The 21,771-nt window shown below is 32.1% G+C and overlaps 1 protein-coding gene across 16 annotated transcripts in view; it reads right to left on the reverse strand.

The window, feature by feature from the left end:
* Positions 1-21,771, reverse strand: part of LOC145263650 (5-hydroxytryptamine receptor-like) — a 1,538,699-nt gene that overhangs the window by 548,486 nt on the left and 968,442 nt on the right. For all 16 annotated transcript variants that reach the window (XM_080120518.1, XM_080120520.1, XM_080120516.1 and 13 more), the window contains one exon: positions 5,681-5,763. The gene's annotated coding sequence lies outside the window, so the exon portion shown is untranslated. The remainder of the gene's footprint in view (positions 1-5,680; positions 5,764-21,771) is intronic.

Here is a 21,771-nt window from a genome sequence, read left to right on the forward strand (position 1 = left end):
GACCACTAGTAAGCATTGGCTCGTGATTTTGTATGCATTTGGACGGATTTCTGGTGGCTGAGGTATTTCTAGCCTGTTTGCATAAAATGTCATGCGATTTCTAACACACTATTTCGGCTAATCGGTGTGGAAGTGTAGAGCATCGATCTAGTCAATCGGCTGATTACATTATGGCAACATCTATACGTTCATCCCCAACCGTATTATTTTATCTGAGTTTTCACACAATCAAAACGCCTTCCGCTAAAAATAGTTAAATGGGTACAAAGGCTTTGCAGCTTAAGCCTAAATCATGATGCTGAGAAAGACCCGTGTGAGACGTCAAATTCTAGTAATAGCATGGCAAAACATAAAATATAAAATTAATTAAATATATTTACATAAGACACATTAATATGTATTTAAGAAGAAAGGTTTCATGAATAATTCCCATTGGCCATTATTAAAAGTTATATAACTGTCACGAATTAAATATTAAAAGCGTATTCTGGGTAAGCAGATATGTTCGTGAGATAGAAAAGTTTGATAGTCCGATTATATATATATATATATATATATATATATATATATATATATATATATATATATAGAGAGAGAGAGAGGGAGAGATAGATAGATAGATAGATAGATTTATATATATATATATATATATATATATATATATATATATATATATATATATATATATATATACAGAGGGAAGGAGAGTACGGGAGGGAGAGAAAGGGAGAGAGAGAAAGAGAGGGTCAATATATAAAATATATACCGCAGATACAGAGAGGGAGAAATGGAGGGAGAAAGGGAGTGAGAGAAAGAGAAAGATGGAGGTATAATGCATATACAATTTACGGCATATATTTCTCATAAAATATTAAAAATATGATGAATAAAATTGAAAGTATATTATCGCCTTCCTTGCACTGATTGCAAAAAGTCAGCTTACAATCATGGTTTTATTTTATTAGAAAATAGAAGTTCGACTGTGTATTAATAATAAAACAAATCGTGATTGTGCATGTATATTTTGTAGTAATAGTAAAACAGTGTTGCAGTGTACAATATATATATATATATATATATATATTATATTATATTATATTATTAGTCGTAGTAGTATTTACTATAATAATTAATAAATACCTATAGACACTAATTTTTCAGCCTTTCGGGAATCATCAGTGCAGGATGTCACGATTATCACCAGTCGAGAGATTCGAACCTCGTCAACAGAAGTTATGTCTGGCTTCATTAGCATGGACCCGAACCATTCCGCTACCATAAACCGCGAGAGATACAGTTGAAATTAAATATGTATTCTTATTAAATGCTTTTAAGATCAGGCAGATTGATCTAATCATTATATGACGATCTGCGCATATGAGTTGACCGATTTATTACACGTTAGATTGCTCAACAATAAGAAACAAATTTCTTAAAGGGGATGACATTATATATATATATATATATATATATATATATATATATATATATATATCGATACCTAAAGTGTATAATTATAAAGCAAGGGTTGCGCAATATTAAACGACACGTTTATTTTATCGAAACAGTATGTGGCGACTTACAAGTTGGGGCCAAAGAATAAACAAGAACAATTCCGAGATAAATGCAGAGAACATACATCACCCGGAATTCCGAAATGGTTACATATTTTAGCAAGGACCAGGTTAACATTTCTTTATATATATATATATATATATATATATATATATATATATATATACATATATATATATATATATATATATATAGATCGTTTTGTAAAAGGAAAAACCGAATGAATGCATGAAATGATCAACGTTTCGTCCCTATCGTCCGACATCTTCAAGATATTAAAAGGAAAAATACTAAAAATGAAAAAGAAAACGATCATGAAAATGAAAAGGAAACAGTGCTAGAATGCTACCCGTATCGGGAAGGAAACTCTGCGTGTATGGAAAGGTTGGGTTGTTCAATGTCTATATATACACTATTAAAAATACGTTAAATAAATATGTACACTTTTTTCTATAAATTTACTCATTTTGTTGAATTATTTAAGGATTAAGGAAAATCGGTTAACTAGGATCTGTTTTGATATTGGTTAACCGTGTTTCCTTAATCCTTAAATAATTATATATATAAAGAAACGTTAGCCTGGAATATATATATATATATATATATATATATATATATATATATATATATATATATATGTATATAAATGTATACATATATGTATATAAATATGTATATATATATGTGTATATATATATGTATATATATGTGTATATATGTATATATATGAATATATACACATATATATATATATGTATATATATGTATATATATGTATATAAATGTATATATATGTATATATATGTGCATATATATATAAATATATGAATAAATATGAATATATACGCATATATATATGTATATATATATGTATATATATATATGTATATAAATGTATATATGTATATATATGTACATATATTTATAAATGTATATATATGTATATATATGTATATATGCAAATATATGCATATATATATGTATATATAAATGTATATATGTGTATATATATGCATATATACATATATGCGTATATATATGTATATATGTATATATATATATGTATATATACATATATATATATATATATATGTATATATATATATATACATATCATCACTGCATCAACTCGCTCTCGAATTTACTATAATAACAATAATTTATTTTTCAAGGGATCATCAGTTGTTTACCATGAAACACTGTTTCAGGGATTTATATATATATATATACTACAAGGCTATAAAACCTGGCCCAATCGAAAAATACGTTTAAATACGACGTGTTTATACATTCAGATTGAGTATTTGTTGTCGGTGTTTATTTGCTTCCCAAGGAAAGCAAAGTGTGATGCAAAAACATGTTTAATATTGTGTAGAAACAGCTCCCCCAAATCGGACGTGCAGAAGTAGGCAAAAGAAAATGCCTTAGAATAGAGGATTTAATTTAAATGTAGAATCCGAACAGATAATACACTGTGATCTTATCGCGAAGAACATTTTATATATTGTAATGGGTGCCTTACGTAGTCTAGTCATAAAATACGATTATATATAATGCATATTTTTGATTTACCATTTTTAGCCAATACTCTCCTGATTATTATGTTGTGCCTAATGTATAATAGCGATTTCTTAAATTTAATGCATATATATATATATATATATATATATATATATATATATATATATAGAGAGAGAGAGAGAGAGAGAGAGAGAGAGAAGTTTTAGGTGCAATCAGCTAGAATCGAAACACAAACATGGAGATATGCGGTGTTCGTTAATATACGAGCTAAGCACATAGTCATAGCAACGCTGAATCAATAGCTTTTTTAAACGTATAAATGTTCATTTGCACACAGACAGATAAATAAATTTATTTATCGAGCTATTTACTCCCATCTGTCTAGTACTATGTAAAATATATCTTTCTGTGTGTATGTGTCTGTGTCTCTGTGCATGCGTGCTCCTTCCCTAACGACTCGAACATAGCTGGGCAGATTTTTATAAAATATCACACGAGTATACTTTATGTATCTAGCCGTGTTCTTGGATATGTGTTGTATCAAAACGTCTTCCATAAGTATCGATAATACATAATCGAAATAGTCATTATACTTCTGCAGTTCATCATTTTATTCATGCCATTGTATATATGAAATTATTTCGTCAAATCAACGATAGGTTCTCTACAGTGCAATGTAAAATACTAGGTAATATGGGCAATGTCAGTGCAAGAGAGATATAAGCTTCGTCCTGGTGAACCGCGATGAGTCTCCAACTATAGCAGGCAATTATCCAATTTTATTGAAAAATGGGTGATTTTACCGATTTTTATGACAATAAAAATATGGGTGTGTGAAAGATACACCTCTTGGGCAACGCAGGATCTCACTGCTTATATATATATATATATATATATATATATATATATATATATATATATATATATATATATATATGATGTGATGATTACAACCTTTTTCCAGACGAGTGCCACTCCCTCAGACACTTAAACTCCATGAGCCTACAAATGATTCCATAGCCTCAGAACCATTTTAATAGACAAATGCCTGAGGGTGTATGTAGACACAGATGATATTACAGAGTTTTAGCTTTGTACGACAGCTAAGTCTCTCTCTCTCAGTTCAAAATGTTGAGATCCAACAAGCAAGAGCAAGATAACCAGCAACAAGTTTAACTGCAGACCAGCTTATAGCGGGTACTGATCTCCCGCTTCACTGTTTTTTTTTAAGTAGAGATTTACTTCTCCTAGTACGTCCAAGGATGGAATACTGCTGCCATATCTGGGCAGGAGCTGCTAAAAACAGCCTATCCTGTCTTGATAGAGTACAAAATAGACTTCATGGCTTAGTGGGGGTTGCCCTTTTCAGTACCCTGCAACCTCTCTCCCACAGAAGAGACGTTGCGAGCCTATCCTTGTTTTATCGTTATTTCCATAGCAGGTGCTCGTCTGAACTCCAATCTCTGGTCCCCCCTCGCCAATCTTTCATGAAAAACACCCGTCTAGCTGAATCCACTGTGAAAAATCTCCCCCACTCTTTATCTGTGCCTAAATCAAAACGTGGATTCCATGAACAAAGCTTCTTTCTTAGAACTGCACGCCTGTGGAACTCTGTTCCATCTGCCTGCTTCCCACCTGCCTACAACTTGGATGGCTTCAAGTCCAACGTTAACAAATTCCTAATGAACCGCCCCCTTAAATAAACACTTCATCAAATCTCCACACTAACGTAATGTACTTGCAATAACCCTTATCCATGAGTGGCTTCCGGGCCTTGATAAGTGGTGTCCACCGTGTAAAAAAAAAAAGGGTTGCCTTCACCACGGCTTACAGGAGCCCCCTCCACCCCAACACACACAGTCATACACAGAAACACATGCGGTGATAGTTGGCCGCTGACCCCGAAAAATGGTTCATTTGTCCTTTGGAGGTCTTGTTTTAATGCTATAGGGAGACTACCCACCTTCCTAACCAAACAAATATATGGAGAGAGAGAGAGAGAGAGAGAGAGAGAGAGAAATAAAGACAGCAATCGATAGGTAGATAGGTAGATATTGGAATAGAATTTGCTATCTGATTCCCGAAAACCATCTGAAATATTATAAAATTAATCTATAATATACATCTCATCTTTCTTTGTAAATGTATGTACGTGTGTATGTATATCTGCCTTACATTTTCAGCAGAGGGGACAGATTTTCACGAGATAGGTATCGTTTCGAAGCCCGACCCTTCGAACTACAGATACTTAAAAATTGGTTAAAAACATTATTTCCTTCACCATAAAGTTGACACTTTTCTACAGGGAGGAGGTCGTTTTTGTTTTCGCCGATATTTTCGAAAGTCATCAACTCTTTTTGATGTACTAGCCTTAATTTAAACCTTCGGCTCTTCTGGTTTGGCCATGGACGCAACGGCAAAGACGTAAGGTTTTTTCACGTTCTTTTCCTTCTTTGTGGTATGGGTTCAAGCCTGCCCTTTTACTGACACTTTTTTGTTTGTTTTGCTCAACACACCCTTAAACACACGCGCAACGCCGGGCACCCAGGCTAGTTAAAAACTATAACAAAGTGAAGTTTCTTACCTTATGTGTTTCTTCAAATATCTTTGAAATATTCAGCATCCGATTCTATATAGTATCCATTTGGTAATATTTCAGAAAATCAACTGCAAAAGACAAGAAAAATATATATGACACTTATTTTAAAAATATGTTTGTTTAAAGGTAACGGAAATAAATGTGCGGTATCGAACTTAATGTGTCGATGAAGATCGGAATTGGATGGTGAGCAAAGAATAGAAATAATAAAAAAAAGATAGACTGAATGATAAAGCAAGGGAAGAGAGTTGAAAAGAACGAGAGAGATGAAGAGGAAGATATAGGAGAAAGGAGCTAGGGAAAGGTGGAGAGAAAAAACACGGTGTATTATTCGATTTAACACCCGTTTTACATATTTCTTGAATGTGGATCATTTTGTAATGTTTATCGTATTTTACTCATTGTCTTTCGTGTCGATCTTTGCTCGAGTATATTTTCTTCGTTTACTTACACGATATGAACGGTTCAAAAACGTAATACCTGCATGCACATGTTTCAGTTTCTGTATTAATAAAAGTATAATATTTGTGCGTATTTTCAGACCAGGCAACGCCACGCGGCTTGCTAGTTAATCTATTATACAAATCTCATCTGTCTGTTTAAATGTGTGTATGTATGTATGTATGTATGTATGTATGTATGTATGTATGTATGTATACTTGAATCTATCGACAGATGCGACGGATTTTCACGAGATTGGTATCATTTAGTAGCTCGAACTTTTCGGACGACAAATATCAAAATAACATTGGCCAAAAACACTACTTCCTCAACGGGGCACTTTTCTACAGAGAGAAATCACTTAATTTGCCGATATTTTCGGAAGTAAAAAAAAAAAAAGTCACTGCCTCTTTTCGATTGTCTAGCCGTAATTTAAACTCCTGTTTAGCGATGGGCGCAACAGATAACACGTCACCTTTCTTTCACTTTCTTTTGTTCCTTCGCGATGCGGGTTCTAGACTGCCTACTTATTACCACATTTTTTGCGCTCGCAATTTTCTGTTTTTCCTTTGCTCAACCAACACCTTACACACACCTTCACTTTTTTCCGCCTTCGCGTCACGGGTACGAGCTTGCCTGCCTACTAAACCCTCTTGTTGCTGTTATTGTTGTTGTTGTTGTTGTTGTTGTTCTTCTTCTTCTTCTTCTTCTTCTTCTTCTCCTTCTTCTTTAACACAGACCTACAAACACTCGGGCAACTAATATATCTATAAAAGTAAGAATGTATGCGTGAGGACACGTCTCAACCTATATACTCAACGAATATTTGATCTACGGCTTGAAATTTGGAATAAAGAGTATTCAGACGCAAGGAAAACTTTTTAATCCGTTTTCATCTAGAAATAGGGGCCACTAATTGGTCAAAATTGCAAAATTCGGGCATGGGAGATTTTATATGTTTGCTGTTTCACGAATGCGAATGCGTGAATTGTCCACATGACAGATTACTTATCCTTAGAATAAGTAGGTTTGAAAACACGTTTTAAAGACCGTTTCCCTCTGGTCTAATGGTTATCGTACTCGACGCTCTGCTTTCAGGTTTCGACCTCAGATCGAACATTTTTTTTCTTACAAGAAGTGAACGGTTTTAAAAAAGACACAATACTCTTATACGCATATATCGGTTTCTGTGTGGGTTAGAATATACATGCTTATTTTACAACCAGGCAACGCCGTGTGGTCTGCAATTGTTATAAAGATTGAAAACAAACTTCTGATATTCTTGACGTTCTGAGAAAAATGATTGTTTATTTGAATTGTTATATTGGTGCAAAAATAATGTCGTTTTTGAAGTTGACCGTTTAAAACGACGTGATTTTTGCACCAACCTAATATTTTGTTTATTCGGACAACTGATCTAATTTTTAACGTTATTTACGCAGCCTTTCGGCTGATATAACCTCAAAATCTTCACGTTTTCCTTGTTAAGCTCGTGTACATACGCGGTATTTCGATGGAAAAACTTTATTAATCCATTGTGACTTCATACGCTGACTGCTTACACAGCGGATGAAATATTAAGTAAAATTCGCGTCTAATTTACACTTTTCTGTGGGTTAAATTTTCCAATCTTCGGCCGATACCAACAATACAATCAGGAATTACTGGAGATAATTATCCGAAAGGAGGCAGCAAATGCGAAAAGGTTGGTATGTGACAATTATTAAATAAGTATCTGGCCTTCGGGCTAAGATCTCAGTGGGGTATCTGTTCTGATGCAACACGTATGTTAATTTGTCCTTGGTCAATGGAAGGAAACCCTTTCCATAGTAAGGGGAGTTTTATGTTTGCCTAGATTCAGTATGCAGCATTTTAGGTGAGCTTCTTTTCTCTCACATTAAAATCGATGTTGTGTCACATTTTACTTTCGTGAGGAAATAAATTAATTAATAATAATAATAATAACAATAATAATAATAATAATAGTAATAATAATAATATGAAGGAGAATGGAAAGACCGAGGAGGGAGCACTAGCCAGACCTCCGCTGGACAAGTGCGAAGAGAACTGGGATCTTGGGGAGGCTTAGTGCCACTAAAATTCCAGTATAAACCAATGGCCACTGCCAGCGAGAAATCGATGGTAAGAGGCTGTTGCGATGATGCAAATTTATTTGCAAATGCTATCGAAGGAGTAGAAGAGAGCTGGACGTCTGGGGAGACTTGTTGTCACTCAGCTTCCAGAGAACACCACAGGTCTCCAATCAGATCGTTTGCTTATTTGTGTGAAAGCTCAAATTGAGCCAATAATAATAATAATAATAATAATAATAATAATAATAATAATGATGATTATAATAATAATAATAATAATAATGATGATGATGATGATTATAATAATAATAATAATGATGATGATGATGATTATAATAATAATAATGATGATGATGATGATGATTATAATAATAATAATAATAATAATAATAATGATGATGATTATAATAATAATAATAATAATAATGATGATGATGATGATGATTATAATAATAATAATAATAATGATGATGATGATGATTATAATAATAATAATAATAATAATAATAATGATGATGATTATAATTATAATAATAATAATAATGATGATGATGATTATAATAATAATAATAATAATAATAATAATAATGATGATTATAATAATAATAATAATAATGATGATGATTATAATAATAATAATAGTAATAACAACAACAACAATACAAACATGCCAAACAATAAAAAAAAAGTATAAAAAGACTGAGGGAAGAAATCACTAACCTAACATCTACTGGATGACCTGAGGAGAAAGTGGACCACAAGAGGTTTTTTTTTTCTTGCTACACAAACGATCAACGATGAATGATTTAATTGCACTTTTACTTTCAAAAATCGATAGTGGTAAAATCAAAAACAAAATAAAAAACAGATGGAAGCTAAAATTATTTCGACAAGTAAATATATTGTGTTAATAGATTATCCATTGAAATTTTCGATCCTATGTATGTGTATCCTTACGAGAACAAAATTAGATACAAGGTTAATTTCTCAGCAAAAAAGGTAATCTAGAATTGAAACAAAAAATAAAGAATTGCCTCAGTATAGAAGGATTTTTAAACAGAATGTGAACATCTCTGTATATTAATAATAGTACATATGATGGTGTTTAGTTGTTTTCTTTTAGTTATCTTCGTGGTCGGTATATGTGACGCCATTTTATTTTTTTAACTTTTGATACCAATCAATCATCGTTAGGCGTTATGCGCCAATTTTCCTGCTCAACCCTCATCACTAACTGTCGAATGTCTGACTAACTTGGAACCGAACTCTCTTTTCATTTATTGGCATATATGAATTTCGGTTAAAGCTATAAATAGTCTCTTCTGTACGATGGACATTTGTAAAATCTATACTTTTTTCTATTTCACTCGATTCTGTGAAATAAGAGCAATCCAACTTTTCCGCCATAACAAATTAAAAATCCAACAAATAAGTTACTCTCTTCGAATTATTATTTAGAGTAATGTTTTTTTTTGTGTTGGTGGTGGGGGGAGTAAAACAGCTTCAACTGCCATGAAAATGTACGATGAAAAGAGTAGAGTGATCCAACACTTTGGCTCTAACTGCAGCGTCGTTGAACATGACCAACGTTAAATAAAAACAATGCCAAAACAGATTTTGAATGGTTTGCAATGCAGGAATGTACAGTTGTTATGAAAAAAAAAAAAAAATAAATAAATAAATAAATAATAAATAATTCAATATTTTCATGTCGCCTTGATCAGAAAATATATAGACGAGAAAAAAATCCGCCTGAGCATGTAACAGAATTAATTTTTGCGCGTTTATATTAAAAACCTAAACAAAACAGCCAATTTAAAATGTACAGCCAAGAGAGAGGATGTGTTTGTCTACTGATGATGAGTTTTACCCGAAAGGACCTTTGGAATAAGTACCATCGACAGTTGGAAAAAAAATTCAAGTAAATAAATGAATAAATATAAATAAAATATAATATAAAAAATATTAAATTATTCATTATTTATTTATTTATTTATTTATTTATTTATCTGCATATAATGACTCTACATTCCTGCATGGTAAACCTTCAAAAACACCTTTCATTCTTTAGCAATGCTTCAAGCAAACCACACCATACTTCTTAAAACAATGTCACTATAAGTCACATGATATGAAAACGCCACACAATAAAGCCCATCAGTCATAGTACTGACTATTTATTTCCGTTTATCAATGATTTCACCGATGGAATTAAAGTAAGTTTCCATAGGTAACTATTCTTATCCAGAAAATCAAACATGATCTTAAATTTTGATATGGGCAATTAAAAGAGAGTATATTTTTATCGGGAAAACACCGCGATAATTTAAATGCATTATTAAAATTCAATTAAAATTATATTTAACTAATGAGTCACAAGTGACTGTAATTTTCAGTTTAAGTTTGCAGCTTTCAAATAATTAAAAAGTAATTGTTTTACAATTTTTCTTGATGATACAGGAAAATGTATGTTTTTTTTCTTAATTTTCTCTTAACCGTTTATATTCTCTCGTCTTTTCTGCTTTGATCCCAAAACGTTATATTTTCTGCAGGTGCAGGACCTTCCTCTCCAATAACCGGAGCTTTTCGTGTTTTTGTAGATGATTTTATAGCGAGAAGATTTCCTTTTGGGGTGAAGGTGCTGGCCCCACGCCAAACTTCGCTGAAGGTAGGTGGGGTGCTCTTATCCTGACCTCTACCAGTCCACCTCTCCTGCAGGAGTGGTCTACCAGGAGACGAATCCCCCGCTGGCTTAGCTCCTGAGGTCACTACGACAAATAGCTTCCCAACCAACGCCAAGTTTGCACTCCCAAAAACGTTGGTAAGGAAGTGGAACTTGTGTGGGGGTGAATTATTGAAGAGAACGGCGTAGCAAGAACTTACTGACATTAAACATGACAACGGTCATGTTATAGTCAATTGAGAAGCAGCACAACATCATTGTTTTACATAAACGCCGGGTTTTCCGAAATAAATTTTCCACGTGAAATGTTCGCATAGTTTTATATAGAAAGAAATAATTGCTGGCATTTGTTGTAAACGTAGATAGGAATGCAAGCATGTTAGTTCATAGTTTTAGAGTGCTTACAGAACTAGAGGAGTTCATTAGCTGTCAAAGAACTTGAGTCGTAAGTTTAAGAGTGAGAAAGTACCCCCACTGATTTGAAAGTATAACTCGGCGCTCAATTAAACTAATTACAAAGTTACTAATACAAGTAACTACTTTTTGTTTTTTATTGTATTAAGTTTGGTAAGAAATGTTTGCAGTAGTTAATTAAGTTTATTTATTTACTTTTGGTCGGCAGACAGAACTGTTTAATAGTTAATTAACTGAGTGCTCTCACGTGTGTGCGTTAATATTTAAGTGCGTATATGTGGGTATGCGTCTATGATACTGTGGGCAAAGAAACGCCTTCCCAACAGAGGAGCGACCGCAGCTTATGTAAAGTGGATGATGATGATGATGATGGCGATGGTGGTGATGATGATGATGATGATGATGACGACGACGACGATGGTGATGATGATGATGGTGGTGTGGTGGTGGTGGTGGTGGTGATGATGATGATGATGATGATGATGATGATGATGCGGGTGATGATGATGATGATGATGATGATGATGATGATGACGATGACGATGGTGGTGATGGTGGTGATGATAATGATGATAGTTGCTGTGGTGGTGGTGGTGGTGGTGGTGGTGGTGGTGGTGGTGGAGTGGGAGGATTATATAAACAGGTAAAGACTGCATATGTAACGAACGGCGAAATTTATTCTTCGGTATCCAAAATGACAACGCTGAAAGCTTAAACTCGTTTCTACGGAATCAGGAATTTATCAAACTTTCCTACACCTTGAATAAAAAGCCATTTTATTATCTCCCTGTAACGTATAATAGTTTCCTGTAAAAATGCCTCTTTTTATCTATAAGAAAGACATACTATTTTTATGATAGGATTTGTTCTATGTTAGACACTTTCCGGTTGAGTTTCTTTACTAAAACATATCCAAGAACACTGCCAGACATATAAATTCGAAATGAGGAATGAATTCTCACACACACACACAAACTGGCTCGTATATAATAGTATGTATAGAAAAGGAGATGGAACTTCTTAAATGTTTTCGATGTATTTAAATAGAATACATATAATACAATTATTTAGATGACTAAAAAAGAAAATGAAGAAAGAGAAAAAGAAAAATAAGAAGAGGATATAAGAAAACAGAAGAAGAGCTGGGGATGAAGTAGAGAAGGATAATAAATAAAAAGAAAGCTTGATAAAAAAGAACGAAAAAGTTAATATCAAAAGAACGAAAAGAAACAAAATAGAAACAAAGCAGAAATAGAAAAAGAAGAAATGAGAGAAAGAAGTACAAGCACAAGGAAAAAGAAAAGGGAAGAAAGACAGGAAGAAGAAATGGCGAAGATAAATAGTATAAAGAGAGAAGAAGAACAACAAATAAAAAGAGAAGATAAGAAAAAGAAAAAAAGAGAAAAAGAAAAGAAAAGCGACAGAAGAAAAAGTGACGAAAAGAAAAAAGAAGAAAAAGAAAGGGAAGAAATAAGAAAAAATTACAAAGAAGAAATAATAAGACCCTCCAAATATTTATAAGAAAAAACAGAAGTAAAAGATAGCAAGAATGAAGAAGAACAAATCGATAAAGGGAAAGAAATAATAAAAAAGAAAAAAAGAGGAGAAAAGGAAGAAAATAAGAATGTGAGAAAATAAAAAAGAGGAGGAAGAAGAAAGAATGACTAAAAGGATTAAATGAATTTGAGGCAGAATATATTAAGAAATATTAAGTCGAGAAAGAAGTTTATAACACAAAGAAACAGGAAGAAAAAAAGAAGCAGCAATTAATGGATATGAAGATGTTTACGAAAACAAATGAACGTAAATGAAAGATGATGATGATGGTGATGATGATATAGGAGGGAGGAGGAGGAAGAAGACGAAGAAGAAGAACAATAAGGTGGCGATGATGATGATGATGATGAAGATGATGATGATGATATAAGAGGAGGAAGCAAGATGATGATGATGATGATGATGAGGATGATGAAATAGTAGGTAAGAAGAAGACGAAGAAGAAGAAAATGAAGACGATGATGATGATGGCAATGATGATGATGATGATGATGATGATGATGATGATATACGAGTAGGGAGAAAGATGATGATGATGATGATGATGATGATGATTATATTCGAGGAGGGAGGATGATGATGAAAAAGGAGGGAGAAAGAAGAAGTAGAAGAAGTAGAAGAAGATGATGATAATGATGATGATGATGATGAGGAGGAGGAGGAGGAGGAGGGGAGGAGTAGGAGAAAAGAAGATGGAAGAAGAAGAAAAAGAATAAGGGGGTGATGTTCATGATAATCATGATAATTTAATAAAAGGAGTGAGAAGAAGAAGAGGAGAATGATGATAATTGTAATGATGATGAGGATGATGAAGATGGAGGTGAAGAAAGGGAATAATAATCAGAAGAATGAAAACATGACGAGGAATAAGAAGGCGGAAAAGAATGAGAAGGATTATAATGAAAGATGATGAAGATGGAGGGGGAGAAGAAAGGGGAGGAGGAGAAAGAATGGAAGTGGAATAGTGGAAAAAGAAGAAGAAAATGATAATGAAAATGAGGAAAAATGATGATGATGATGATGATTAAGAAAAAAGAGTGAGGAGGTGAATTATGAGGAACTAAATGGAAGAAGTCGAATTGCTATGGATTGCCACATGCAATAAAACAAAGCAATATTACATTTTATGAGAAAATTCCAATGACCCGACAGCCAAAATATATCCAATGTCACGGGGGCTTTTAAAGACTTTCTTCAGGATCACGAGGTACAAAATAGATCCGTAGGTGTAAACCAATCAATCTAATTGACGATGACACTTAGAAGAACAGAAGAACCAGAGAAAAATACCCTTTCACCACAAACAACAATATCACCCACCCCTTCTCTGTTCCTTAAACTCCTTATTTTCCATTACGACCTCCCACGACACTGAAGTTTTCAACATCGTCAATGAAATTTACCAGTCTTTCTTTCTTTACTTTCTTTTCTTCTTTTGATTTTTTTAAAAATCCGACAGGTGGCGCTTTCTGTCGATGTCATGCGGCCGATGACGTCAGTCGTTCGACGTCGCCATGGTTACAGTTTATCGATTGATTCCTATCTATCAAGGCCTTCTCGATTTGCACAATGACGGCAGGCGAAAAAAAGGGGGGAGAGGGCGAACAACAACAAAGTGAATCAACTATCTCGTTCATACGACATATCGGCCCTGTTTAGTGATTCTATTTACTTGCCTCCCCACGAGGGCAGAGTTGGAAACAAGGTCAGTTTTTAATGTGGAGAAAATCCAGCTTCCTCCAAAAGGGACACTCCAGATAGAAACAATAAAAAATGTCTCAGTCATGAAGGAGTTCTCCTCTGACCGAAAACAGAACATGTGGAGTGTAGCACTAGAAGAGATACTACACTGATACCTTGGCCTGAAGAATAGTACAACAGAATGTCTGCGATTCATAAATGGTCGACTTTTTTTTAAAGACATACCAACACTTTTTGAGTTTCTATTTCCTCTGGAGATATTCACCAACCCGCTGTTTTTTGTATCGCATTATAATACAGCTTCCTGCTTCAGTAGCTTCGTTCTATGAACTGTAAAATTGTGGAACACCTCAACTGCTGGCCTCTAGCCATAGCTCTACTCTTTTAAAGGCTTAGATCAATAGAAATATCCTGTATTTACGATAAACATTATTCGTTTTTGTTTTCAATCTCCTTAGATTACGTGGCTTCATGCCTTGTCCGGGGCAATTTTTATAATACATAAATAAATACATAAATAAATTGCCCCCTACACTCGCATGTCAGACAAAATATCTGTTTATAATGTCAGAAATAGTGTAACATAGCGCAGAGGGACATATGGAAATGTATGAGAAATGACTTCACCTGTAAGTAAAAATCAAAACTACAAAAACGAGGGCACGTTAAAGATGAAAAAAACGTTCCAGACACGTGGATGACGTTCAACAGCACGATTGAAAAGACGATCACACGAGGGACGTTACAGTCGCACTGAGAAAAGAGGCGATGGGAGAAAATGAGTAAAAACATTTCGCTGTACTACTACTACTACTACTACTACTACTACTACTACTACTACTACAACAACAACAACAACAACAACAACAATGAGAGTTGAAGTTTTTTCCTATTCTTTGTCTGCTTTGTGACTGAGACTACAACGTTTTTGTGGGGCCCGTGTGTAAACGTGTTCGTTTTCAGACAACGTTATGAATGCAGCTCAATGTCAAATTTAGGTGGCAACAAGCGTCCATCAGGGGTCAGTTCTCTTCGCAAGTAGAAGTATAGTTAGTTATTGCTCTTCTCGGTCTTTTTACACTCCTTGACACTTCTGAACTTTTGTGTGGTACCAGTCGATTCCAACACTCGCTAGCTTCTTTATATATATATATATATATATATATATATATATATATATATATGCATGTATATATGATATATATATATATGTATATACATACATGTATATATATATATTTATATATATATATTTATATATATGTACATATGATATATATCTGTATGTACATATATATATATATATATATATGTATTTCTGATATATATATGTATGTATATATGATATTTCTTTGTATGTATATATGATATGTATCTGTATGTATATATACATGTATGTATATAAATATATATATGTGTGTGTGTGTGTGTGTGTGTGTGTGTGTGTGTGTGTGTGTGTGTGTGTGTGTGTGTGTATCCAGCGCGGCTGTAGCCGAGACTGAACTCACTACACAAGTTTGTTGTATAATTCGCATCTTGTGGGTAGTTAAATACTTGATGCTGCGCCAGAACTACCAAGGGTATTTTGTATCGTGGCGCCCTCACGAGACGGGATAACTACCACGTTTTAAAAGAGTCCCATCTACCCTTGAGAGAAGGATAGCCCGCGCCAGTTTCTCAACATGGTATTTTACCTCGCGGTACATACAACACCTCATGGTTTCCCATCTTGTACTGGCTAGGCTCAACGTTGCTTAACGTCGGTGATCTGGTGAGAATTGGTGTGTAAACGAACGTGATTCTTATATATATATATATATATATATATATATATATATATGAGAAGGTTGTCAGGCATTTCCCAGTCCTAAAATAAACTTTAATATGATATTTTGATGAATGCAGATTTCGTATTTATTATATTATATTGGACACAATATATACTAATGGTTTCAAAAGGTTTAAACCAACGTAAAAAATCGAACCCAAACGTTTTACTTATTCCTTCGACGTTAATGCCTGGGCTATGGAGACATTTTGCATCAAGGAAAAAATTAAAACATGAAACAATAACTATTACGTAACACATGCATATTCTTAATGCCGTCGTTCGACCATCACCTTGCAAACTGCATATTTTTAATTTTCACTCTTTTGCACAGATTTTTCCCTAAATATAAAGTTTCGAATGGTTGCGAGTGTATATTAAGCTTCATATCGTAGAGCAAAAACTAGTAGAATAGTCTGTTAGGCAAAACTTTTAAACATATATAAATAATATATATATATACAGCTATATAAATGCTATATATATATATATATATATATATATATATATATATATATATATATACGCATACATAAATACATATAAAAGGTATTTTGTTTACTATAACCGTTTTACGCAAATATTATCCAATTTACATTATGTAGAATATCTGCATGAATATGATTACACAGATGATTATCACATAATAAACCGAAAAAAAATAATAGGGAAAAAATTTAAGTGAATAGTAAAAACAAAATATGCAAATTAGCAAATGCAATTTCACGACTCATACGTAACAAAGTTGTGTTTGTTTTTTAACTAAATAGAAAAAGAATGCGTTTAATATGAATATCAATACACAAAACAGCAAAATGTATAGGATTATATATATATATATATATATATATATATATAATTATTAAACTCAAATGGCCTTGTAACGAGTGATGACCCCCACTTTCCGATTTACGACACCCGCTTGCGCATGCGCGCATACATATTAACCCATAATAACGTAAACACATAAAAACAAATCGCTTCTTTTGCAGATTTAGACCTGCGCACTGAAATATTAACGTTATTATTTCAAAATTATTATTCAACATGGGAAGAGTGGGGGTGTCTTGAAACTATTTTTATTACAACTATACTGTCGCTATTTTCTTACAACTAAACAACTTTAACCCGTTGACAAACATAAGAACAATTGTAGTAAAGTCAAGACTACTACTTCTACTACTACTACTACTACTACTACTACTACTACTCTCTATCCGTCCCTTTTCCTTCCTTCCTTCTTTTTTCAATTTTTTGTTCACATTTCTAGATACAAAATAGTTGTGTGAGAACGGGGAATTTATTTACACATTTACTCATCTGTTTCAATATTAGTTTTATTTTATTTATTTATTTAGGTTTTATTATTTTGCTTCAGGTTTTATTAACTATTATTTTTTTAGATTTTAAGTTTTTATAACTTGGTTGTAGGATTCCAATATGGGTTTTCCATTCTTATATTTTTCATCGGTAGGCTCATGTGCGTTTTTGCAGCTAAATGACTTTCGTCGGCGTTCGATTCGTAGGAAAATCATGTTTAATTTTCGATTTTTGAGCGATTATTCGGAAAAATAGTTAACTTTACACGAATAGGATGGATTTTCTTTTCATGTTTGAGTGATCTGTCCGTGATTTTTCATTTTAATATACTTTCATAGAAATGTTTCTGTTATGTCAAAAAAAAAAAACTATTTTCTTTACGTCACAAGTGTCATACTCATACATGAATTCCATAGCTAATATAATATACTGACCCAACGGGTCACGGGTAGTCTAGTATATATATATATATATATATATATATATATATATATATATATATATATATATGTGGGGGGGGTATGCGTTTGTGTATGTATGCATATGTATGTATGTATGTATGTATGTATGTATAATGGACTCTGCCGTTGATATAGGCGTTTGAAATTCACACGATAACTTTGTCCGAAATCCACTCACATGATTTCTTTATAGTTTTGATGCCTTTGTATAGAATTGTCTACATAATGAATTGCAATGAACAAGGCGGACAGTGCTCCTCAGATATAGAGCTATTTGTGCGACCGAGCAACGCCGGGTGTCTAGCGCCTATATATAAAGACAGATAACGTGAGAGAGAAACAAAGAGACTGAAAGAGAGTGGAAGAGACCGAGAGAGAGAGAGAGAGAGATAGAGAGGGCCACAGAGAGGATAGCGGAATAACATTTTAGAGGGGTAAAGATACTGTTCAAAAGTACACAGACATTTCCCCCCCCCCTGAACGTTAACATCATTAAAGCATCATGTTGTTGTTCTTCAGCACGTGTTAAAGTATCCCTTTTTATGGGAATGTTTTCACCCAGTGCCAGTCTGTGAACTTCTTTTTTTCCAGATTTCCCTCACCTCCAAACCATGAACGCCCATCCCCCGTCTAGTTACTCAGTGCGTATTCATCCAATATTTTTCCTTTTTTTATTAGCTTCTTCAATATATTTTTGTTCATCTTTTTTTAGAGCTGCATCCACATACGCACGTGTGTGACTACCTATATACCTATCAACCTAAATACCAACTCGCTTTCAACTTACCACACAACCATCAACTCATCAATATATTTTCGTCTCGTGTTAAAACCTCCAAAATCAACGAGGTTTTAACAGGTGTGCGCCGGATATATAAACCTCTTCTATTGCGCATCTTACTGAATATACGCCCGTCTTTCTCCTCTGCAAACTACCATTCACACAGTAATGTTGTCAGTCTTGGTCTTTCCTATAAATACGATTGTAACGGGGCCCGCGCGTTGTATGCGGACTCCGGGTCAAGGAAGATTGAAAATGTAATAATTCAATGTATTTTTTTTTGTAACAACGATATTTGTTTAATCATTCTCCTGCCACGCGTGATTTTCGTAACTGCTTTGACGACACCTACGTCTCAAACGTGATCTTCTCTCTCCCTTTTAAAGTCCTTATTTTCCGTTTCTGTGACTTCATTTCGCTCCCGGCTCGGTATTTTAATGTAGCCCCCTTACACACTCTTTTACACTATTAGCACATGTCTTCTCCAGAAGTAACTGCGTTCATATTAAAGGGTGAGGGGGTTCATAATAATCAACACAGTATTATAATAACCTAATAATAATGCGGGGACTCCACACAATGAGATTTATATTTTAGAGAGACATTTATGAAATGGCTGAGAGAGATGCAAATTCCTTATTGAAAGCATGTGTAATACAGTTCTTTAACATCGGAAAGGGAACAACCAGTATCGATATTTGAGGAGGGTACAGATAATTAATACTTTGAGACAGGGCTTTGCAATGTTCATTGAGATGATGATACACAAAACCTTTCAGTTGAAATGACGACATAGAGACAAACCGTTAAAAAATATAAATGGCGATTCTTTATTAATCAGCCGACTGATTGATGACTCAGTAATTAAAGCTTGTATTGCGACATGGTCTCCTCTTAACTCCTTCGCCTCTAAGGGCATTAGTTCCACTAAGTTTCTGTCCGACTCTAGACTCTAGTCTAACTGACTCTATAAATGAGACTGTCATTGTCTGATCATATTAAACTTCGAACCCTGTCTCGATATCTTGAGAATGCCCTTTCTTTGTGACATCAGAAGTGTGGTAAACCAACGTGACTTTATCACGTTTTAATTTATCCGTGCCCTTTGCACATCTATTTAGAAAACCTCATAAATAAAAGAAATCCGTAAATATTTAACCTATTGTTACGTTACATTTTTTGTCCATTCTTTTAACTGATATTTTTAATGTACAAGTATTTATAAAAGAAGGAGCAATTGCTATATCTCTGACATAAATAATATTTAGTTAATTGCCAGAACAATGCTAATAGTTCTGCATTCCTTGGATTTCAGTATCTATTGTCTTTTAACACTTACCTACTGGGTTCGATTCCAGCCTTTTCCTAATATCATTTTCAAACTAATCTAATTTTGCTTTCTTACTTACTGGAGTATGTCTCTCTTCATAACACCTGATGCATTCCCTGCTTAGTTGATTGATAGGTATTTTCAATCTCAATGATTTCGCTATTTTATCCCTCATTGTAATACATTTGCATAATGGAAACATATGAAAGGTATTTGCAGCTTCTCTTCCAATTCCTTTTGACGGATTGATTGTTGCTATTTCTTCTGATGAGTTAAGGGCATAACACATCCATTAATTGACATCAGTATTAAAATATTGATTTTGCGCTACGAAACAGATACTGTTAAGAATTGTATATGTAAAATGAATTAAAGTAATAAATTATAAGATGGTCAACATCATGAATTTAGGAATATGTTTTTATCATTTATTGACTATGTATATAAATATATAAATATAAATTTATATATAAATATATATATATTTATATATATATTATATATAAATATATATATATATATTATATATATGTATATATTATACAAAAATATATATATATTATATAAATATATATATTATGTAAGTATATATGTATATAATATAAATATATATATTATAAATATAAATATATATATTATATAAGCATATATATATATTATATAAATATATATATATTATATAAATATATATATATTATATAAATATATATATATATTATATAAGTATACATACATATATATATTATATATATATATTATATAAATATATATATATTATATAAATATATATATATATTATATAAATATATATATATATATATTATATAAATATATATATTATATAAATATATATATATTATATAAATATATATATATATATATATTATATAAATATATATATTAATATATATATATATTATATAAATATATATATATATTATATAAATATATATATATATATTATATAAATATATATATATATATAAATATATATATATATTATAAATATATATATATTGTATAAATATATATATAAATATATATAAATTATATAAATATATATATATAAATATATATACATTATATAAATATATATATATATAAATATACATATATTATATAAATATATATATATATTATATAAATATATATATATATATTATATAAATATATATATAAATATATATATATATATATATATTATATAAATATATATATATAAATATATATATATACAAATATATATATAATATAATATATATATTATATAAATATATATATATATATATATATATATATATATATATATTATATAAATATATATATATACAGTGATGATCATATTTATTGGCACGGTAAAATAAAAGTTAAATTTTGTCTTATAAATTCTAAAAAAGGGATTAAATTAAAGAAAATAACAAAGTATATTATGTATTTTTAACTGGCCTTTGCGATGCAGCAATCGGA

This window comes from Euprymna scolopes, chromosome 39 (assembly GCF_053919585.1).
Source record: "Euprymna scolopes isolate OS-2025 chromosome 39, ASM5391958v1, whole genome shotgun sequence".
In the NCBI taxonomy this organism is placed as follows: domain Eukaryota; kingdom Metazoa; phylum Mollusca; class Cephalopoda; order Sepiida; family Sepiolidae; genus Euprymna; species Euprymna scolopes.